Below are 25,448 nucleotides of genomic sequence, written 5' to 3'. Positions count from 1 at the left end.
TCAGACCCAAATTCATATACACTTCCAAACACCTCTGATGTTTGAAAAACAACATTTTCAAACTTCAGAGGTTTAAAAAGTGTTATCAAACACCACCTGAGTGATTGAGAATTCAGACATAGTCTTTACACCACCCTCACAATTCCTTACTGCCATGCATTGGGAATATCTCAGTACTTCTATATTTTTATTTATGCATGGTAAGATATCCCTAATTCACACCTATAAGAGGGTGTGAGAACGATTTTACGAGGAGTACATCCGAATTAGATTTTGGATGCATTCATGAAGTCTCCTCTAGTGCCAAGCAAGCCTAAGCTATGTTCCAACATCACGATTGGTACACGTGTCAGGCATCTCTTGATTGATTCTTAATTGGTGACTGGTGAGTGCCACCAGTGAGTTTGGATCTATTGATCACAATATATTGCTAGCTGACCATATTCATTCAGCAACACATCAAGAACATTGATTGTATTTTATATCACTGATATATTCAATGTTCAACTTGATGAATGTAGCCATCAACAATGTTGGGAAATAGGGTTACTGAAAGTTGGAGGAGAAGCTCTGAGGCGCGTCTGAAGACACTGTCTTTAGAACGTTATTTACCCCTACTCAGTTTCACTGAGTTTGCTATTGGGTTACAAGCAAATTCGTTCCCAGGATACAATAGAGCCTTGGGCGAGAATATGCAACTAACAAAGTTGAAGATTCTTCAATGAAATCTTCTGTGAGACTGTAGCAAACCGGATTGAGAGAGAGAGAGAAAGTGATTTTCGAAAATGTTGTGTGTGTGTAAATGCTTGGTTTGTGCTCCTTAATAATCTCTAAAGAGTCATGAAGGTGCTGGTTCAGAAAAGGCACATTGAACAATCACAATTTCAAACATTGTGACTATTTAAAATGTAGTTAACAGTTAATGACTGTTAACTTTGAATTGTGCCTCTTGATCACACCCGATCGAATTGTGGCCATTGATCACATCAACGGTCAGCATTGCACCAAAAGGCCAAATCCGCCCTTCGTGATCACATCAACGGTCAGCGTGTGCGAGCAAAGTGCGCCTCTAAAGCGCCTCATTGCGTTGCACACGCATGCATGCGCGTTGCACGGTAGCAAGCCTCCATACTCTCATCTTCTATTTCTAAGGAGTGTAAATCAGATCCTATTAGAAAACTCAAAACAAAACTTGTAATTTTCCAATGTGGGACATGTTCAAAACCAGTTTTAGTAAGAGAAAAGTTATTTTCCAAACAAGTGTGCAGGTGCAATTTCTCATGTAATTGACCAATCAAACCCATTGGATTTAATCTCTAATGAGATTAAAATCTAATAATCCCCCACATTGATTAATCAATTACATAGGTTTCTCTCGATACAAACTACTATGACATAGTTATGCATACAAAAGGTGTTTAACAACTTAAACCTTTTATTAATATAGATATCTCAGAGCCTTGTCAAAGTTATTGGTGGTAAGACCATAAACCAATTACTCTCAAGACGGATCGGAGATACCCATACACACAAAATGTGTAGTCTCTGCAAGAGTTTCAAGTTTTGCTTAACACTGTTATGGCCATGAGCTTTTTTCCTAGTTTCATGAACAATTCCAAGAGCAAAATCAAACTCTCATGAGAAGCGGCACCACTTCTATGTTCACATAGGTGAAGTTCTATTATGTGTTCCGTTATTTGACACATTTCAGAACTTCATTAAGAGTTTAATTCAACCTCTCATCATAACGGACAACACTGTTTATGTTGTGATGGAAAATTTCTCAATGTCAATGCTAACCGTCACATTGCTGTAACTTGTTGTTACTCATTAAACCCAATACTGATGTTTTTTCAGTTCAAGTCAGGTTACCATTATAGGTAACTAAGTAAATGGTTTTAATCTCGTCTCTTTAATTGTCGTTCTTACCAATTCTCTGGCCAAACCCTTGGTAAGAGGACCATCCAAGTTTTTACTTGACCTCACATAAGTTATGGTGATGACTCCATCTTGAATCAGTTGCCTAACAAATTCATGTCTCAGACTTATATGTCTGGATTTATCATTGTAACTACCACTATAGGCTCTTAATAGAGTTACCTCACTATCATAGTAAATGGAAATTGGAGGCATAGGAGTAGGGCGAAGTTTTATATCCAATAATAAATTCCTAATCCATTCAACATTTTTTCCAGCAGCCGCCAAGGCTATGAATTCGGATTCTATGATCGAGTGAGATATACAAGTTTATCTCTTGGATGCCCAAAAGATCGCACCCCCACCAAGGACGAAAATCCATCTAGATGTGGACTTGTTATCTCACTGGTAATCCAGTTTGCATCAGTGTACCCTTCTAGCACATCTGGATAATCACAGTAGAACAAGCCAAGTTCCAAGGTTCTTTTGAGATACTCAAGAACTTTCCCAATTGCCTTCCAATGCTCTGCACCGGAGTTACTTGTAAACCGACTGAGTTTACTTACTGCAAATGCAATATCAGGTATAGTACAAAACATAACATACATCAGACTTTCTATTGCACTATCATACTCAAGTTGTGCAATTGCTCTACCAGAATTTTCTAGTAGCTTTATACTATAATTATATGGTGTGCTATATTTTTTAAATCCTAAATATTTAAATATTTAAATTTCTCTCAATGTAATGTGATTGGCTTAATGCATGACCCCTACTATGCTTTTTAACTTTTATTCCTAAGATGATATCTACTTCTCCTAAATCTTTCATCTTGAAGACAAATGATAAGTAGTTTTTAGTTTCATTTATGCCAACCATATTAGTACCCACAATAAGCATGTCATCAACATAAATACATATAATTATACCATAATTTTTAGTAAATTTTGAGTAAATGGATCTATCAACACTATTGTGTTTAAAACCAAAAGATAGAATGCAAGAATCAAATTTCTCATGCCATTGTTTGGGTGCTTGTTTTAAACTATATAGTGATTTAATCAGTTTACAAACTTTATTCTCATTTCCAGGATGAACAAATCCTTTTGGTTGTTCCATATAGACCTCTTCATTTAATTCACCATTTAAGAAAGTAGTTTTAATATCCATTTGATGAACAAATAAGTGATAAATGGATGCCAGTGCTATAAGTGTTTTGATGGAAGTTGTTCTAGCTACTGGTGCATAGGTGTCAAAGTAATCAATCCCTTCCTTTTGACTGATCATTTGGCTACCAATATAGCCTTAAAAAGTTTGTACAGTTCCATTAGTGTTGTATTTTTTTCTAAACACCCATTTACATTTGATTGGTTTTGATCTTAGAGGCAAATCTACTAGTACACATGTGCTATTTGACATTATTGAATCTATTTCATCATTTATAGTTTCTTTCCAAAAGGCAACATCTCTAGAGGCCATGGCCTCATTGTAGGTATTTGGATCATTTTCAATGTTCAATACAATGGGTATCTTATTTTAAATATTTTCTCTAAAATTCTCGACAAAAAATGTAATTGACTGAGTAGAGATAAAACCATAACCTAAGTGTTTCTCTGTTCTTTGTCTTTGACTTCTCCTAGGTTCTACTGTAGGTGTTATAGTTGTGTCATTTTTCTTTCGGTCTTATTATTACTAATAGGTATTGAGATCTGAGTTTCTCTTTCAGGTTCTCTGTCATTTTCTATAAATTCAGAACACAGTTTATTTTCAAAGAATTCAACATCTCTAGTTTCAATTATTATGTTGGACTCTAAATCTAGAAGCTTATAGGCCTTGCTATGTTCTGCATATCCAACAAACATACTTCTTTTTGCTCTGAATCCTAACTTGGTTCTCTTAGGATCTGGAATTCTCTAATATGCTAAGCACCCCCACACTTTTAGGTATACTGAGTTAGACTTTCTTCCTATCCATAATTCATATGGACATTTATTATTAATTTTAGAAGCAATTATGTTATGTAAATGGCAGACTGTTAGTAGTGCTTCCCCCCACAGGTTTAAGGATGCATTAGCTTTCATCATCATACAGTTTATCATTTTTAGAAATGTTCTATTTTTCCTTTTTGGCCAGACCATTCTGTTGAGGGGTATAGGGAGCAGAACTTTGATGTATTATTCCAAATTCTTCACAGAAAGAATTAAACACCTTTTTAAAGTATTCAACACCTCTATCACTTTTAAGGATTTTAATTTTCTTTTTTAATTGATTTTCAACTTCAACTTTGTATAGTTTAAACATGTCAAAGGTTTCATCCTTAATTCTCATAATGTAGACATAGGTGTATCTAGAAAAATCATCTGTAAAGGTTATGAAGTATCTCTTACCTCCTCTAGTTAATACACCATTGAGTTCACAGATGTCGGAATGAATTAGTTATAGAAGTTAAGAATTTCTTTCAAAACCAGGGAAATGTTTTTTGGCCATTTTAGATTTTACACACATCTCACATTTTTATTTGATTTATTACTATAAGCAATTATACCAAGTTACTCATGTTCTTTATGGATTTGAAATTCAAATATGCTAATCTATGATACCATAAAGAAAAAGAATCAACAATATAAGCAGAACATTTTCCATCATTAATACTTAATTTGAACATACCATTACAACTATATCCCTTTCCAACAAACACCCAATTCTTGGATTGAATTAGTTTGTCGGATTCAAAAACAACTTTGAATCCCCTCTTACAGACAAGATTTACTAAGACAAAGTTCATTCTAATGTCAGAAACATGAAGAACATTCAGGAGAGTCAGTGTCTTTCCGGAGGTGAAGTTCAATTCCACGCTGTCTCTTCCAGCAAATTCGGCACATGTTTGGTTTCCTATCTGTATCTCCTGGCCATCAGTCATTTATTCATATGTCTTGAACAAGGTCTTGTCCTTGCAAACATGGACCGTGACGCCTGAATCAAACCACCGTCTAGAAGATGATTATGCCATATTTACTTCAGTAATCATGGCCACCAGATTGTCTTCCACCCTGTTTGCGGACTTGGTTCCACCTTTTTGGTGTTGGAAAACTTGGGCATAGTGCCCCTTCTTTCCACAAACATAACATGATCCCTTCTTGTTATTGTTCTTCTTGAAGTTCTCATCTTTCTTCTTTACTTATAATGTAGGTTTAGTCTTTTTTGATCAATTTTCCACAAAATTAGCCTTAGAGTTCAGCATACCAGACAGGGTCTTATCCCCTACAGTCTCTAATCCGAGACTCTTTTTCAATACGAAGGTGTTGCTGAATTTACTCCAAGGTAAATTCTTTAGCCTTATGCAGAAGCTTCTTCTTGTAATCCTTCCAAGAGGGTGGAAATTTGGCAATTATTGCTCCCACTTGGAAAGATTCAGGAAGGATAATATCAAGGGATCGAATTTTATTGATTATTACCTGCAATTCGTGAACTTGCTCCAGTATGGGCTTATAGTCATTCATGGTGAAGTCAAAGTATTCTTTGATAAGATACTTTTTCATACTTACTTCTTGCACCTTGTATTTGAATTCCAGAGCCTTCCAGATTTCTTTTGGAGATGTAAGTTCCTTGTAGAAGTTGTACAGCCGGTCTGATAAGACGTTCAGTATATATCCTTAGCACAGAAGTGAATCATCTTTTCGTTTTGCTCTTTCCTTATTTAGTTTCTCTGAGTCTTTGTCAGTGGGTTTAGGAAGTGATTGCAGATTCAGATCTAGGAGATAATACAGTTTTAGAGTGGTCAGAAAGAAGATCATCTTGCCTAGCCATCGACTGAAGTTTGTTCCATCGAATTGGTCTAGTTGAACATGATCTTGGTTCATCATCTTGATTGAAGTCATGTTTGCTTCCACCTCTATTATAGAATAATGTTCTAAAATTGTTGGGAAACAGGGTCACTAAAAGTTGGAGGAGAAGCTTTAACACGCGTTTGAAGACATTGTCTTTAGAACGTTATTCGCCCCCTACTCAGTTTCACTGAGTTTACTGTTGGGTTACAGGCAAATTTGTTCCCAAGATACAATAGAGCCTTGAACGAGAATCTGCAACCAGCAAAGCTGAAGAGTTGATTTTCAAAAATGTTGTGTGTGTAAATGCTTGATTTGTGCTCCTTAAATAATCTCTATAGAGTCATGAAGGTGCTGGTTCAGAAAAGGTACATTGAACAATCACAATTTCAGACAATGCATGAGCAAAATGCGCCTCTAAAGCGCCTCATTGCGCCACACACGTGCGAGCAAAATGCACTTCTAAATACGCGTGCATTGCACGATAACAAGCCTCCATACTCTCTTCTATTCCTATGGAGTGTAAATCAGCTCCTATTAAAAAACTCAAAACAAAACATGTAATTTTACAATGTGGGACAGGTTCAAAACTAGTTTTAGTAAGAGAAAAACTATTTTTCAAACAAGTATTCAGGTGCAACTTCTCATGTAATTGACCAATAAAACCCATTGGATTTAATCTCTAATGAGATTAAAATCCAACAATATATACGGTATCAATACATATAAAATATAAGGTTTTACACTCTACATATTTGTATTTATACTCCTTATAAATTGAACTAAAGTGAATTTAAAATGCAGTGAAAGCAGAACGCATGCACTCATCAGATTTGGTCGTAAACGCAAGATATTCTATTATTATATTGAAGCCCAGATTGTTTCAAGTTTATGGCAAGTTTCAGCTCTACAAATTAACATTTAGCCCTTTTCCCTGTATCATATCCTTAATAAGCAAAATACAAATAGACCGGATCATGACTGAATCTGAATTCCATCACGAAATAAGATTCGTTTTCAAATCAGAGTTGAAAAATTGACTAGCTCTCAAATTTGTATTTATACTCCTTCCAAACTGTGCTTCAAGTACAAATGTTTTCTACAATAATTTGACTTGGGTTGTATGAAAGTCATTTTTGAAGGAGAAAAAAAACATTTAGGTGTTTTTCAGGGGGTGTTGTTTGGGCGTTTTCTCTTATGTGAGTGGAGTTCATGTGTAATAAACAACAATGAACAAATCTTACCTCACATTTAGAGCCCAACCCATTTTCCTCATGATTTCCAATGTATTTATAAAGTACAAAGTACAAACCCAATGTTTGAACAACATCACGCTACCCAACACAATCTTAACTAGTAAGGTTCAAAGTATTGATACATCTTTTGTACATGGGTATTTTAAATGATACATCTTTTGTACATGGGTATTTTAAATGATACATCTTTTGTTATTATTATTATTATTTCGAATTTCAATTTTAAATATAATTATATATTATTTAATAAAAAAAGAGATTCCCAATAACACCTCTAAACAAGTGTATTGGACACCCAAAAATACGAAGCTTTGAATGTTATGTAACTAGGAGAGGATGATGTGTACAAGGAAAATAAAAAGTGGCTGAGGTTTTTAATATAGAATTCACATCTGTGCCCGACAGTATATCCCAACCGTGTATTTTCACCACCAACTTCGGGAGATATTTCCAATGCACAGGCTGAGATGTGCATGCGGTAGCCTGATCCGTGAGCGTATATGTAACCTTTTTAATATAAGGGTAAAATATAAAAACCTCTCTTAAAATTTCTGACAATCATGAAAACCTCCCTTATAGTTTAATTTAAGCAAAAACCTCTCTTTTATTTAAAAAAAAATCGACAAAAGCATCCTTTCCGACGAAAAACGTTAAACCGATAATATTATTTTTTAAAATACCTATTTTACCCGTCCAGGTGTGACGCATGGGACAACCACGAGTTCACTTAGCACATTAGTTCAACTGGTGGTCCAGGTAGAGCCGCCAAGAAACGCCAGTGGTTAACTGCTATTTTGTTACAACTCATGTTTCCGTCCTGATGCTTGAGGTCGTCCAACTCAATATTTGACGTTCGTATTGTTTCGGTTCCTCAATTCCGACTCCAAGGAGTTGTCCAGAGGTTATACCGACTACCGTCTTCCGAAAGCTTCCATCTCTGAGCGGTGGGGCTCTTCACCGACTTCCCCATCGACAGAGTAGTGGAACAGGAGATGACAAATTTTAAACAATAGTAGTTTGCTCTGGTCTTCTTCTTCTTCTCTCTCTTAAACAACACTAGTTTTCTCCTATTTCATCTTTTCCTTTGTGAAGCTACCGTTGTTGCCGCTGTAAGAGTAGCAATTCGACCACCGAATCGCCACCACCTCTCTCTCCTCTCCATTCCTTTTTCCACCGACACCCGACCATGTAAACAAACGAGTCTAGGCTTTCCCTCTCTGTTGCCACTGCAACTCCACCACCTCCTTTCCCCTCTCTATTTCTCCCTCATCTCTCCCACTCTTTGCTGGTGAGGAATCACCAAAAAAATATGAACTAATTATTTCCCGCCCCACCCACTCTCCTCTCCCGCACAACGGAGATCCCCCTAACCTGATAACTGCTTTCCCCTCTCTGTTGCCACTACAACTCCGCCACCTCCTTTCCCCTCTCTGTTTCGCCCTCATTTCTCCGCTCCTTGCCGGTGAGAAATCACAAAAAAAAAATGATCTCATTGTTTCCCTCCCGCCCACTCTCCTCTCCTGCACAACAGAGACCCCTCCTCCGATCTGATAGAGCGAAAGCTGATAACTCCCTTGAAGCTGCAGAGACCAAGGACTCAAAATCTGAATTGGGTTTTGAAGGCTGGGTCGAGTGTGGCTTGTTGCAGTTCTATCAGCAAGAAATTCTATTGTTGTTCTCTGAGTGATTATCTCTTCACCACCGCCCTAGCTTACAAAGAGGGTCTTTCCACCAAAAGGACACCCTCGTTGGCTAAGTCTTGAAAAAGTTCAGTTAAGAACTCAACATTAATCAGTTTAGAGATCTTGCATAGCCGCTGGCAACTACTTTGGTTATCTAGTCACAGATAAACAGAGACAAGGGGACTTAGTGAGTGCAAAACTGGGCAGCGGTGTGGTTTCCACCCACGAGGGCCACATGGGTGCTTCTAAGTTTACCCATTTGATGGCGAACCAAGCGATACTCGAAACGACCGAGACGTCGAATCGAATACACATGGTCGACTTTAGAATAGTTAAAAGGAGTTCAGTGGGCGGCGCTCCTCCAAGGCCTGTCAATTCGGTCCATCGGGAAGCACTCTAGCATCTGAATATCCGATATTCCTGCTCTCCCACTCGAGGGATCACTGGATTTAAATCTGTGGCTCTTAGACGTTATGCGATGAATTAGGTGCCTAAGTATTACTTGGATATTTTTTTCTCTACTGTGGAAGGATTATCTGGATATTTTGCAAATGATAAAAATATAATTTTTATACGTTTTTTTGTCTTGGTTGTTGTGGAAGGGAGGTTTTTGTTAATTTTTTTTTGAAAATATAAGGGAGATTTTTGTTAAAATTAAATTATAGGAGAGGTTTTTATGATGGTCATAAACTTTAAGGGAGGTTTTTGTATTTTATCCTTAATATAATGATGGTTAGACGTTCAAGTTTTAACTTGAATCCAAATTTGGACAAACGGATGATAGCATGTGTAAACTTTAAAAACTATTACGAGAGATGGAACTTTTAACACATCTTTTTGCTATCCAAAGAACCAAGGTTTTAAAAATCGACCTGGAAATAGAACCGTTCTAGCCACCGGTTTTCAAGTTAACGGTTCGACCATCCGAGTCAAACGGTTCAAACGGATATGATGCATATAAAAGAAGAAGAAGAAGAAGAAGTAACAACGGCAGTGATGGTGGCGAACTTGCAATCAAAGTAGATTTGATATTTCTCTCAGTCTCAAATCTCATTCTCTCTCTCTCTCTCTTGTAGATCTATCATCTAAACTGCTCTCCCAGATCTCTAAACATGAGATCTCTTAAATCTCTCTCACTGTCACACACATTTCTCAATTGACCTCTCAAGTAGATATCAGATTTAAGAGATCTCTCTTTTTTCTTGCCAGAAGTAATAAACCGTGAACCGTTCCTTCAAGTTAAATGGTTCAATGGTCAAACCATCTGGGTCAACGGTTTATCAATTAATTCAACAATTTTGATCAAGGTCTGACCGTCCGAGTCAATGACAGTTCGAAAACATTGCAAGGAACCTCTCTCAAAAGAGAATAAAAAAAGAAAAACCAAATTATAAATTAAAAAATATATTATTCTCATTAGCATTCTTAATCTTCACTCTTGCTATAAAAAACCACTTGAAAACTGGCAAAGAAGTGAAGAATGGGGACATTCTACTCAACGGGGTTAATTATGAAAAATACATGATTAGGAAGCATGGCATTAATTAAATGTAATCAGTTGATGCTTCGACAAAAAAAATGTAAATATAATAATAAAAATGTATTGGAGGCAGATAATCTCAATCTCCCCCACGAACTAAAAGGGTTAAACTTTAAAAAGGGACCACTTTTAAATAAAAAAAATTAAGTAGCACGACACACATCAAGTTTGACAAAACCTCTAACAACCATCCCTACATGTCTTAATCATCAAACTAAAGACAGAAAACAAGTTGCATAAAACTTTATATTAAATAAATAAGAGAGAGAGAGAGACTATACACCAACTCCTTTGTCGTTTGATCCAATTTCCAGTCACATTCGGCGGGGCAACAATATCTACTGTGGTTAAATCTCTTTAATTGTAGTTGATTCAAACCTAACCTTCTTATTAATTATTACTATTTCTTTTTTATTAGTAATGACAATGCTAACAAAGAATTGGGATTTGCTCTCAAAGGTCATACCTCATATTCCATCGTGTATTGGAAACAAAACATAAGTATAACTGTATAGGAGATGTTCCTGACAGAGTTCTATATCGAATGATCAACTTCCAAGCGAACCATTATCTAAAATGGGGCAATTTTCTTAAACCAGCCCCATTGTTTGCAAAATTGACCAACAGTATCCTAAGTGCTAATAGAAAGAAATGAAATATTGAATTTGCCCTTTATTATTTCTCAAATTTTAAAATAAAACCCAACTGATGAACAGTTTCGATGATGATGTTTCAGAGATGGATCGAATTTGTCATTCCTTTCCAGTCATCTGCTTAGGTTCATCCATAAGAAACATTAACTCCATCGTTGGACGATTTGGCATTGACATAGGTAAACTCATGCTATTATTTTTTTTAGCATTTTGCTCAGATAAGCCATTTACTAACCTCGCCGAATAGATCACTATAACCTCACCAGAAATCGTCGGGTATCTCTCAGATGTGTCGCTTTGGTTACATCAAATAGGAGATGATCTGAGTTCTTAGATCTCAGATATGGGTGTGACGAAGCCAAATTTTCCAAGCTCTTGCAAAACTAGGGTTTTTGAACAATCACACCAACGGGAAAAGGTACAAGAAGCTTTTGTGTGAGGTGCGGGTGCCGCAACTTTCACCTTCATAAGAGCACATGTGCCACTTGCAGGTTCCCTTCGAGCCGTATCAGGATTGATGTATAATTGGAGCGTGAAGGTGATCTGAAGGAAGACAACCGGAAATAGGTTGGATGAGGAACCTTCGTATCTCCTGCATAGATTCAAGAGTAACTTTATAGGAGATACTCAAGCAGCTCTAAGGAAGAAGGGAGCTTCTCCTTCTTAAGGTGTATGTGGACATAATTTTGGCGAACATATTTTTGGAATGTTTTCGGCGAGCACCAAACAACTATTTGGTGGAGGATAAAGAAAAACAAGGGACTAGGAAAGAGAAGGGAGAGGGCTAAAAATAAGATCATAGAAGAAAAACCTTGAAATGGTGAACAAATATCAGAAAAATAAAGAGGGCATGGGATTTATGAGGGAGAGATATATGGGGAGAGGAGAGAATGGAGAGTAGGAAATCTAGTTTCGACAGTGCCTCTTCATTGGCAGACCTAATTCTGACAGGAATTTCGACAGTGCCTGCAATATAACTCATATGGGGTTGAGAGAAAACTTGAAATCAAGAAACCCATATCGTCTCTATAACAAATCGAACTCCAAATCACCAATCTTCTGCTTCAGTTATCAATTCCCTACAACATTTTTGAGTTTAGATTTTTAATTTAATTCTCTCTTTTTCCCTTTTTCCTTTTCCTTGTTTTATTTTGAAAATTTGAAGAAGAATAAAGGGTAAAATAGTCTTTTTGGTCTTTTTTGTTAATGAATATTAAGGGGTGCTAACGGTAAGGGGCATTTTAGGAATTTTAAAATAATTACCACTCATGTGGTGTCACATGTGAATGAAGTGTGACGGAAAATTAACGATAAGGGAGGTTTTAAACAATATCAAAAAACTTAAGGGTACTTTAAGATAATAGCTAAACAATAAGGGTGGAGTTAGTCAATTAGCTAAACAATAGGGGTAATTTAAGAAAATTGCCCTTTAAAATTTTATAAGGAACAATCAGCCACTTATCCTATGAAAAAAATAGGTCCATTAAGTATTGGAAGTGTCGTATATACTTATAGTGCCATTAAAAACCAGAAGTAATTGTAAGGCGCAAGAGTTAACAATCCCTTCCCTGAATGAGCAAGACCTTGAGCAATCCACAACCATATGCATAACCTAAGCAAATTAATAACACCCAGACAACCATAGGAGAAAACAATGGAATAGAGAAATGAGAAGCTTACATCAGGGAATAAAGCGTCTTTTCTTTTAGTAATACCTTAAGAGGTTACGCAATAAACCTACAATTCGAACATTCTTAGTGCCTGCACCTATAAGACCCAAGGATATTATAGCCTCCTCTATAACCAACAAACATTGTCTTCCAAAAATGATAAAAGCTTTGAGTGTAGACATTCTACAACAAGCACATACCTGTGCTACTTCTAAACTTGTATCATGGCTTAGTCTCCTTTGTGTGCCCACGACATTCACCTGCCAATAATATCTAGTCACAAATAGGTGGAGAAGAAATAGTTTTAGGAATGAATATAGAGAAAGCTAGTTGTAGTGGCTTATTTTGAGCTGCAACACATTCGGGGCCAAGGCTCGTTAATTTTCCAATTCGAACACTTCAATCATCTCTTCTAATGTATTTTCATTTTTCGCAAAAGTGCCAATGCTTGAAGAAGTTTCCAATGAGTTGAAGAAACAACATTGGCTTACACGATCAAAGTCATTCCTAATACCATAGTTGACAACGAGAACTAATAACAAAGCTAGGGATAGCAATTTTCCTCATTTCCTTCATCCCCACGGGGATCCGCCCCGAATGGGGAGGGGATGGGGATGATTTTCCCCCACGGGGACGTGGATGGGGAAATTTTCATCCCCATTAGCGAGGACGCCCACAGGGACCCCGATCCCCGCCTTGTGGGATCCCCACTAATATATATGTATATATGTATGCATACGTTATATATGTATATATGTACACATACATCTATATATTAATATTTTAAAAAATATGGTTGAATATGTTCGAATCTTTTCTAAATTCTAATAAGATTGCAAATTTTAATTATTTTATTTTTTTAAATAAAATAAAAAACAAAAATAAAATAGTTAACATTATAAAAAATCACGGGGAATGGGAATCCCTGTGGGGATGGGGATGGGGATTTCTCCCCGTCCTCGTCCCCACCTTGTTTCCATTACTAAACAAAGCGCCTCCAATGTCAAGGTTAAAACTGCAATATTACAACTATTTATTAGTTTGTGCAATTTCGAAATCAATATGCCATAACTGAATCATACCCTACAATAGCAAAAGCTTGAACATAGAATGAGATACCAACCTTGTGGAGAAAAGACCATATGGTCTGTATTGAGAAGACCATATCCTAATGGAGAAAAGAAAGAGATACCAACGTTGTTGTAGCTCCAGCCTTCCCATCTTCCTTTTTTTGAATTAAGGGCTATCAACGGTTCAAGTTTACCCAACGGATCCACACAAACTGAGCTAATTATAGTAGATCTAATTCCGTGATTATATCGGGACTAATAATTGGATTGATTTAATCGAACCATGGGCCTTTTTTTTTGTAACCAAACCGGTACTACCGGTTTTTGGAAAATCGATAACTGAAACCGAACCGAAGCCTATTGGCTAACCGTCAGTTCGGTTCGTCGGTTTTTTAATTTTTACAATATATTACAAAAATATATATATAATAAAAATTATAAATATATATAAAATATTATATTTTAAATAATAAATAATATATCATATATTATAAATATATTTATATATAATGCATATTTATTAATTTATAATATAAAAAATAAAAGATATATATATATATATATATATAATATATGTGTATATAAAATATATATAATATACATAAATATATAGAAATATATGTATACCGATCGGTCCAGTTAACCGCCGGTTTTCTATATTGGTTAACCGAAACCGAACCGACTAGTTCGGTTAACCAATTTTTTAGTTCGGTTTTTTTGATTTTTTTGCTAACCTCTAGTTCCTTTTCCCACCTGTCCTGAACCGATTCATACTAAAAACTGATTATTTTGTTAACTATAAATAATATTTGCTTCAGTTTCTTATATTTTTATCATATTGTATGTTTAAAATGGCATATTTGATAGATAGATAGTTAAAGATGTTTAACTTTTAACATATAAAAAATTTAGTATTTTTCTATGAATTTTATCAACGTTATATGGTCAAAATTTAAATTTTAAGTTACCATTTAAATTAAAGTATTTTTTAGTGTAATTGGTTCGGTTATTAACATAAGATATTGTTTGAACATAAGTTTTAAGTTTACAAGGATGATTCTGGGTTAATGAATTTGTCCCGGTTAATAATCGGTTTGAGAGTGCTTCTATGTAGACCTAACACGGACCCCACCCATTGACAACCCTATCTTAAATGGTTAAGTCCCAGTTGAGCCACCATTTAAAGCATCATCATGAATCCACTTATCTTACAGAACAAAAAGAAATGGAAGTCCATTAAGCATGGAATGTGTCTTATACTTGCAGTGCCATAAAAAACCAGAAGTAATGGTAAGGCATAAGAGTTAGCAACCCCTTCCCCAAATGAACATGACCTTGAGCAAAGTTCCAGTCGAGCCATCACTTAAAGCTTCATGACCAAGCAAATTAGTAACGCCTAGACAACCACAAGAGAAAGCCAATGGAGTGGAGAAATGAGAAGCTTACATTGAGGAATAGAGCGTCTTCCTTATAGTAATACTTTGAAACATTGTGCAATAAACCCGCAATTTAAGCAGTTGTGGTGCTTGCACTTATAAAACCCGAGGATATTATGACCGCCTCCATAACCAAAAAAATATTATCTTCCAAAAATAATTAACGTTTGGATTGCAGGCATTTTACAACAAGTATATACCTGTGCTGCTTTTGAACATGTATCACAACCTAGTCTCCTTTATGTGTCCACAACATTCACCTGCCATGAATATCCGATCACAAATAGGCAGAGAGAGATAGTTGTAGAAATGAATATAGAGGAAGGTAGTTATAATGGCTTATTCTAGGCTGTAGCACTGGTTATTACTCCAACTTGCAAAAGTGCCACTGCCTAAAGAAGTTCTTGACGAGTTCAAGAAAGTAAACAAATAAATAATTATGATAACAAGGACAATAAATAAATGACAACCTTTAAAAAGTTTTTGCATATAGAAACAATATTGGCTTATATGATCACAATCATTCTTGATGCCACAATTGACTATGAAAATTCATATTAAAACATTCGCAATGACAAGGATGAAATTATTTTAAAAATATTTATTAGTTTGTGGGGTCGAAATGAACATCCCAACACAAAATCATACCCTTCGCTAAAAAAAACGTTCTAAGCCGGCGTCTTTATGACCGCCGCTATATTGAGAAATAAGGCGGCAGCCGTTTTAAGACTGCCACATAAACCGAATTTGGGATTTGACGCGGCGGTTTTTTTGAATTGGCACGACGGTTAAAGCTTTAAACCGATTTGAACCGATTTAAATTGATTAACAAGCCGGTGGCATATATATATATATATATATATATCCTCCCGCGTTCGACAATACAACAGGAACTTTGACGGAGACATAAGGTTGGCAGAGATTGGGAGATCTCCAAGAGAAGAAGGCATACTAGAGATTGAGAGGGGAACATCAACATTGTGTGACTCTGAAAAGCTTGAGAAGAAGGCATACCAGCGATTTGTAGATCTCCAAGAAGATTATAACCCTTTGATTATTTTAGGGATCGATGGTGGGTTAGGGTTTTTCTCCCAATCAAACAAAGGGTAAAATAGATCTTTAGATAGGAGGTGAAGGTAAAAGGGATTCTAAATAGTAGGCCAAAGGGTTATGGATGTAGATGCTACTTTATTTTTATTTTATTTTTCAATCTTTTAAATGGAGATTAGAAAATATGTGCGAAAAACCTTTTGATATCCTATTTTTTTTCTTTTTTTTTTCAATCTTTTTCATTCTCTATTTTTTTTTTTCCTTTTTCATAAGAAATTGATTAGGGCATACTTTGATTATTTCAGAAGATGTTTCTCGTTTGGACGATGGTGATGAAACCGAGCTTCGGGTTTTAGGGCTATTGGTGATGAAAGTAGCAATGCTACTTTCTTCAGGGTTGTTCTGTTAGTTCGTTGAGGAAAGTTAATCATTTATCTTATAATTTTTGATGAGATGTTTACAGCATTTATGCATTGTTTATTTTCTTTCTTATTCCAGTATGATGAAGCAAGGGAGTTTGTAGAGAGAGCTCGCTGCACTGGTGAGCAAATTGATCCTCGCTATATTTACTTTCTTCAACATTTTGAAAATCCCTCCTAATTGCAAATTTCTGTCATTATTAGTATATTAGAATAGAAGCTTCCTTGCATTTTTTTTTCTGGTCAATGCAAATCTGTTTTATATTTTACCATTCACTATCTCCGAGGCACCATTATCTAATGGGTAAAAATTGAGTAGAAAATGTGCACTACTCAACTATTATTATCACATCTCACCCAATTGCACGATAAAGTTTAAGAAAAACTAATATTGAAACTCAACACTTTTAGTTTGTATAGTGCATTACCGTATAGCTCCCCACATTAGTAGTATGACTGAAGGTTTGCAGGAACAGGTTACATATGATTATACTAGAGTTAATTTAATTCTTCTATTTAATGGAAGTGAAAAGTTGGTTGGTCAACTGCTTTCGTGTTCTTCTCCAAATTTCTTTTCTTTCCTTTTTTCTTTCTTTTAATTGTTTTGCATTCTATTTTGGCCAATAATGTATGAGAGGGTTTATTGGCTCATTAAAAGGGTTATGATGCAACTTTTAGGCATTTTCATAAATGAGTAGGTATATTCTCATACAAGACAAAATTTATCTTGGGTGGGCTACCAATACAAAACAGGTGGTCTAATGTCGGGGAATTTGGAATGTTTAATAAATTTTGATATCAACCGAAAATTACTGTCTTTTAGCAAATAAGTTTTCAAGGAGGTTGTGGTCTCCTTACTGGCTGAAGCTGAGGTTGAAAATTCTATTATTTAATTATTTTAATGACTAGATGGCAGGGTAATAAAATTTTCAGTTCAGAAAATTCAGCTGTTATCAAATGGCCCCTTAGATGTTTGAGTTAATGGGGCTCTGAATTCTTTCCATACCTGTATTTTTATATACAAATTTGAGTGGTTAATTTTATTCATTTAGCCCAAATCTTGGATTTAGAAGCCCAATTGTTTGTTTATTTGTTTGTTTTTTTTTGTTAATTTTATGGGTATCTCTTAATCTCCTATAATCCTTTCATGTTGGGGGTCCATCTCTCAATCCACCTTAATGATTGTTGAGCTATTTGGAAATTGATTTTGTCCCCCATAAACACCCAACAATTAGTTATTACTCTAATTATTTTATTCTACTTTTAATTCAGCGGAGGTGGTTAAAGTGATCATATGTCAGTGTGTTTATATATGATGCGGTTGTTTGAATTATGTGACTTTTTGTCTGGGCTCAAAAGAATAATAAACCTAAACAGAAATCACAAATGTTCTCTTTAAGACAGAATCTCTTGGATGAAGGGATTTAATGCATGATTCAACCTCTCACCTCTACACTTGGAAGGCTGGGATATCAGAAAGCCCATTAACTTTCATTCACATAGCCTGAGATCATAAAGATCCAGTAACCCAAAATGCCAATCTGTCTAAATTGTAGAGCATGCAGTGACTGAGCACCAGTGGTCTCATCAGATGGGCATGACCATCCAAGTGGCGCTCCATTGATAAGATGGTAGATGAATAGATAATGAGATGGCAACGTGTGTATGGGTCAAAGCTCTGTGCCCTTTCCCTCATGAAAGGGGCAAATTTGAGCTACCCTTTTACCTAGCTAGAGTTCTATGCCCGCACAGAGCTGAGCTAGGGAAAACCTGACTGAGCACCAGTGGTCTCATCAGATGGGCATGACCATCCAAGTGGGGCTCCATTGATAAGATGGTAGATGAAATAGATAATGAGATGGCAATGTGTGTACGGGTCAAAGCTCTGTGCCCTTTTCCCTCATGAAAGGGGCACATTTGAGCTACCCTTTTACCTAGCTAGAGTTCTATGCCCGCACAGAGCTGAGCTAGGGAAAACCTAACTGATTTATGGAGTGGACAAATACCAAAGCCACCCAAGCTGATACTACATATTGATCATTTGATGCAACTCAAAGCCACAAATCCACATTTAAAAGTTTAAGCTTGTCTTGAGCTCTGTAAATCCATTATTTCCACATCAGCTTGTTCTCTTTTGGTTCTCAACCCCTTGAGAATTTTGTGGCATTAAGGTGTGATTCAATTCAGATCTCCTACCCATAGGATACTACAGCTGTATGTTGGGAACATAATCTGAAAGGGATACTTAAAACATTCAGTTTCATTACTTTTTATTAGGAAACTGAATACAATCACTCCCTAAGGCAAGGTGTGATTCAATTCAGATCTCCTACCCATAGGATACTACAGCTGTATGCTGGGAACATCTCCTCGTGAATGTTAGCATACCCTTGTGGGTAGGAAATCCCAAGTGGGTATGATTGATCTTGACTGCCACAATTTTCAATGTTTGAATATCCAACTTTTTCACTAATTGGTTCAACCTCATCTACTTGTAGATTGAGTATATATATTGAATTTGAAAATGAGACACATGGCACTAACTACCTAGTTTTGCAATATTGTATAAATTAATATCAAGTTATTGGATTTTTTCCACCTAATTAATGCTCTTTAGTTTTACTCACTTGGAGCATCTCTTGTTGTAATATCATTAGGAAATGAAATTCATGTATTGTCGCATGCATTGATTTTCTTTCTTTTTTCCCCTTTATTATAGTCTTTCCTCATCTTGCTAGCACAAAGCTAAAAGAAAGGTTATGTTGGCTCTTTTGTTTAATGGTTCATTTCCCCCACTATATTATAAAATGACTTTTGGATCTGTCATTGTAGGTTCAAAGAGCTTTATTTCCAAGGTATTGGTGAACTACTTGCAATAACAGTAGTGTCTTTCCTTACTTGAGGGTGATCACAAGAAAGCAAAAAGTTTAGCAGGTATTTTCTATTTTAACATGAGAATGTTGGTATACTTGGATGTATCTTCAGTAGAAACAAATATTGTGAATATCACTAGTGCAACATTGGTCTTGCTTTTCAATTATACTTATGTATCCTTATCTAGTAGTTCTTGTTCATTTCCTCCTTAGAAGAAAATATGGAAGATTCAACTTTTCTATTTTCAGTCCTCTATTTTTTTTTAATGGGCAACAGAATGAATTTTCATTCAATATCAAAGAAACCATGTTGTCCAAGAATGGTAAGCAAGGGCATTACAAGTGCTTAATAGCTTGTTTGTTATAGGCAGAGTAAGAAGTTTGTTTCTCTTTTTCACCTAATTAATAGCTCTTTAGTTGGGCAGAGTAAGACTATGGGTCAGACATTTTATGGTTGTTGGGCCAAAATTGTTTTAAATTTTCAAGTGCTTATAAATATTTTGATTTTTAATTAAGTCAGTCTTATAGAGCAGCATGTTGTTGCTTTTGCTTACTGCTTTAATCTGGTTGAAGGAATACTCCATTGAGATCTACGAGTGGTCTGGAACTAGCTGTGAACCATTGTTGCTGATGATGTCCAAGTGCAGTTGTACATGATGAGCCCCTATGTGACGAAAACGTTACAGCCGGGAACCATTGTTGCTGATGGAACTAGGTGGGAACCATTGTTGGAAATTGGTATTTTTTTTTTATTCCTTGTACTTTTATACATCAATAGGATATTGTATTTAAACAATTTGTTTTGGATATTATAATAATAAATAATTCAATTAATAGATTTTTGTTTTAATTGCATTTTTTATTTAAATTTTTTATGTATCACAATATCAATTGTCATGAGATTTGTATTAAATAGGGTATTAAATTGAGATTTGTCATGGAATTAAGTTACTATAAAAAATAAAAAAAAATATATCAAAGCCGGCGGTCATGCAACCGCTGGCTTAGCCATAAATGAGCTGTAAGACGGTGGTCAAACAGAACCTAAGCCGATGGTTTAGACTGCCACCTTAAAAGATAGGTAGAATTTTGATTGACCTAAGCTGGCGGTCAATTTGATCTAAGCCGGCGGTCAAAACCACCACCTTTATTAATGCTAAGCCGGTGGTTTTGACGTATCACCGCTTTAGAGTTAATTGAATCGTTTCGGACCAGCCTTCAAGGGTGGTGGCCTTTTTTGTCTAACTCGGTGGTCTTGACCTAAGTCGGCAAAGGTTTAGGAGGTGGATTGAAGACTGCTACCTTATATCAAAGCCGGCAGTCATGAGTTGGATGGGTGCCTCTAAAAGCTTTCTAAGAGTAAGAAAAGGCTTAATTAAAATGTTTTAGCGATGTTTTGGGCTGCCTCTAGAGATATATGCTTTAATGTTTAGTGGCACTTTTGGCCGCCTCTAAAGATGTTCTAGATTTTTTTAAATGTTTTTATCACATACAAAACCTGTATCAACCTATACATAGGGCTAGGGGTGCTCACGGTTCGGTTAACCCAACCGTGAGGGTTTTTTAGAAATCGAACCAGTCCTACTAGTTTTTCCATATCTCCAAACCGAAACCGAACCGATACCACTGGTTAACTGGTTAACCAATTTCGGTTCTTTGGTTTTTTATATTTATAACATATATTATAAATAAATAAATATATATTATAAATAGCATAAATTTATATAATATATGCAATATATTTATAATATATTATATATTATAAATAGATAATTATAATATAATATATGTATATATTTATATATAATATATAGATCATATGTGTGATATATTAAAAATATATAATATACATATAAATACATATATCGGTAGGGTTGTCCATAAAAAACTGAATAACCGAACCAAAAAATGTGATTAACCGAATCGACCATTTGGTATTTTTGAAAAGCGAAGGACCATTTAGTATATTATTTTATTATTTATAAAATAATATTATACATATATTTATTATAAATGTAAAAAACCAAAAAACCAAACCAGTCATAAACTGGAACTGATCAACCGGTTAACCGGTGGTACCGGTTCAGTTTCGGTTTGGAGAAATTGAAAAACCGATAGGACCAGAAATACCAAACTAAAATCAAACTGATCAGTTCAGTTCAGTTATTCAATTTTTTATGAGCACCCCTATTAGGGCTGTCAATTGGACTGAATTTGGTCCAATCCAATCCGATCCAATATAGGCCCATTTAGAAATGGACTGAACCAATTCGGTCCAAACCCATACAAACTGGATCCAGTCCAATTGAAATGCTAATGGACTGGATTGGACCCGATCCAATCCAAACAAAATGATACATCAAAAATTACATAAAAGCCCATGAAATATAAAAAATTGCAGAAATATACAAAAATTTTCACAGAAATATAAATTATGCCTCCTTCATTTTCTTTTTTATCTTTCCTACTCAAATGTCTCATACATGATGAAGGGACCTTGGACACAACTTTCTAAGAAAAACCAGCCTCATAAGCATGCCTATGCATCAGAATCATAAGTCAGCAAGCACTTATTGTACAAAGGATGCCAAGAGCAGATCAGAACCTACAGTTACTTCATTTAGACAAGTTTCACATGGTATTGAGAAATGGAAAAAGGCATGTTAATCATAGTCCACGGATATAATAACAGTTCTGAAAAAATCAATGCCAGATTAGGACAAGGCCTAAGCTTTTTCTAAGTCAACTTTCCTATTTATCTATTCAAGTTTCCAACTTCATTTCATTAGGTCACTCTTCTGTATGGTCGAGTCTTCTTCATGAAGGATCATCAAATGTTCTTTCTGGTGTAACATCTTGGTGACAACAGATTAATGCATAAAAAATTACAGGAATTAATTCATCACTGGGGGATTTACTAAAGAAAATTTTCCAAATGCATGGAAATCTCAAACTCTAAAATGCGTTTAAGATGAAAGCAAAGAGAACAAAATAGTGGTGTTGTAGTTATTAAAATGCTTGTCAACAGTGGTCTGATTTGGAGTATTAGACTTGTTGAAGTAGAATCTTCTGCGAGGACTAACTCATTCCAGGGTGACCCAATTAGCTGCATATAAAAATAGAAGTAGGCAGCTCTTTCTAGTATGAGAGTAGGGAAAGAAGAGCCCAGGCTACATGGTTGGTGGGCTTTAAGTCCAGGCTTATCTTGTTGGGATAGGTCAGAATCTGATACGGGGAACCAAGTTTGGTTTTCAGCACAGGCCTAACCTGGGTTGGTGGCCAGGTTAATGTGAGAATCTTGAGACATGCATTTCGGAAACTTGTTACAGTTGAGAGAACAAGCTGATTAATGTAAGAAAAAGCATTACCTTCCATTTGGAACATGAAGCAATTCCTCCCTCACAGAGTTACAGTAACCATTACCCAAAGCATGAAACAAATCCAGGACAACGGGTTCCCAAACCTTGACATCTAGGGGGCGTTCTTTTCTCAGATTTTGAGAGGGGGGAAAGTTGGTCAATAGGATTTTGGTTCTCATTCACCAAGAATCCTATGTTCTTTTTTCAGATTTATGTGGGAACTAGGGAGAGTTTATTTTCCTGGGTACTACTTACCCGGGTAAGTGATACCCATCTCCTAGGTGGGTAAATAACTTTCCAACCTTAGGGGAAAGTTGCCAATACTTAAATGGGACAAAAATGCCCTTTTTAATAATGGATTTTTATGGCTAAATTGGTCATTGCCTTATTTACATGAGAAATAAAAGAACATGGGTAAATACACTTACCTGGGTAAGTGTTTCCCTGGAAAAACTTACCCGAGTAATTAACTTACCGAAAAGTGAATGGTGCCCTAATGTTATTGATCTAACTTGCAATTGATGGGAAAAGTAATAGGTAAAATCAGTTGTTCTACTTCAGAACAAAGGCTTGTATATATTATGCTCAATCTAGTATATGCAGGGTTCACAATTGGCAAGATTTTGCAAAGTTCTGTTTCAGAAATTGGGCCTAGAATAGAAGTATGACTGAATTCTAGTCACTGCATTGGATAGACCAAGTAGTAATCATCATCATTTATGGATTTAATAAGTGAAACTTCAGCTTCAGAAATTGGGCCTAGTTATTTACTGATTTCACTTTTTTAGGTTCAACTCCCTCCAAAACGATGCAGAATTTAACCCTTGGCTTCTATTGATTTTGAGGGGGCTATAAAGATTTTCTAGGAGGAAACCCCACTTGAATTCTGTGGAATTTGGTTGGAAATGTAACTCAAGTGATATTTCTTGATAGAAAATTTGAAGAATAATGAGAACACGCATTTGTTTTTGTTTTCAAAAACAAAACCAACCATGCTGTCGAACACACCCCTATTTACATTGATATTGTGATTCTGGGTTCATCTGGAACTGCAAACAGATTGTAGTGCATTTACAATAAATGAAAATGAATTCCATTGACACAATTGCATGGAGTACTGATGTAAATTCATTGGTGTATTCCATAGGGACAACAAAGGCAACTTTTCTACAGCAATTGCAGCACCTAGGTAGAGACTGAGGCAGAGGCAAATAGCAAAAATGAACTGTTCCCACTAGACTGCTTGGGCTGTTGGATATCATTTTTTTTATCAGAAGAAAAGGAATTTTATTAATGAAATATTAGGAATTACAAGGTCTGGGGTGTGATTTCCACCTGAAATCAACAAGGATTACAGATTTGCCCAAAACATTTGCCTTATCACAGCCCCTTGTTTGGCCAGAGAATCTGCTATTCCATTTGCTATTCTTTTTACCCACTTAAAGGAAACACTTAGTTCCCAAGGAATCTGGGAGCTATTTCTGGTCCGTGAGATGATTACTTGGGGAACCCAATTCCGCCTCTAGGTTGTGGAAGCCCAGTTGTTTCACAAGCCTTAACCCCTGCAGTAGACTAACCAGTTCAGCTGTCAATGCGTTGCTATGCTCCAAGGGACCTGAATACAGAGCCACCACTCTGCCTTTTTATCTCTGAAGACACCCCCTACCCCTGCCAATCCCCTATTACCAATGAAGCTTTCATCAAAGTTGAGTTTTATAAAATCAGGGGCCGGGGGCTTCCATTCCATCACTGTTCTTGCCTTGTCTATAGTCGATATCATCCATTTATCTTAAAAACTAATCAACTAAAATGGAAAATTCATACCTACATTCATGATATTCAAATGGATCTTAATATGGTCCAGACATCAGCTCAGATAAGTACATGAAAATATTAACAGATGATGAACAGTAACGCAACAATCTATGAATCCTTACAATGCCTCACTTATCAGAATGTAAGGAATCAACTTGAAAGAACACTGATTCCTGGGTCACAGATATCATCACTGATGCTGGTATTATTGTAGTGGTGATGGTGAGTAAGGCTGAATATATTTTACAAAACCAACTTGTTCTTTTTCTTGGCTACTGCTTACATCCCATCACCAACTCATCAATGGAAGGTATTGGATAATCCTATCTTAGACTAATCTTACTTGATCCACCCCTTGGAGGTGGTAGCAACGGAAATCAGTGGTGGTCAGGAATGAGGTGGGAAGAAAGTGTAAAAGGAGATACAGATAGGTTCCAGATTTGGAAAATTAGTCATGAATTAATATGAGGATAAGAAAAACTAAAAGCATGAATATAACAATTTCATAAGAAAATAATTTATCAGAAACCCAAACAGACGATTCCCAAGGCTATTTTTCCATTAGTAGGAAGAAGCAATCCCTGACTTGGGTGGAGAGAACTTAGAATTTCAGAAGATGAGTTGAGTATGGCTGTATGGGTACTGAGAATTACAAATAAATATTCAAGTTCTTAAAGTTATTAGTTGCCTCAACTGTTCTAATTTCACCGTTGAGTTCAAGTAACTTTTCTGGGATATGAGTCCTCAAGTTCACAAATACATTTCTTCTATCTGAGAAGCAATATACCAAAAGAATAAAGTGAGTGGAAAAATATGTTAACTTGGATTAAGAATATTTGTGCTCGTAATTATCAAATGGGAGCTTACTTGAAAACATCAAGCAG

At 35.8% G+C, this 25,448-nt stretch overlaps 1 long non-coding RNA gene across 2 annotated transcripts; it reads left to right on the top strand.

The window, feature by feature from the left end:
• The first annotated feature begins 15,908 nt into the window (after positions 1–15,908).
• LOC104606864 (uncharacterized) lies at positions 15,909–24,498 on the top strand. 2 transcript variants are annotated; one of them, XR_016077094.1, is made up of 4 exons: positions 15,909–16,639; positions 19,350–19,451; positions 19,964–20,105; positions 23,897–24,498. It is a non-coding gene; the product is annotated as an uncharacterized LOC104606864 (long non-coding RNA). The 2 variants fall into 2 exon arrangements; XR_016077095.1 differs by lacking the exon at positions 23,897–24,498 and adding an exon at positions 23,538–23,798.
• The last annotated feature ends 950 nt before the right edge of the window (positions 24,499–25,448 follow it).

This window comes from Nelumbo nucifera, chromosome 6, assembly GCF_055504915.1.
Source record: "Nelumbo nucifera cultivar China Antique chromosome 6, China Antique-T2T, whole genome shotgun sequence".
NCBI classification, from domain to species: Eukaryota; Viridiplantae; Streptophyta; class Magnoliopsida; order Proteales; family Nelumbonaceae; genus Nelumbo; species Nelumbo nucifera.
The sequence above is the reverse complement of the archived record's forward strand: the minus strand, read 5'-3'. Positions and strand labels throughout refer to the sequence as shown.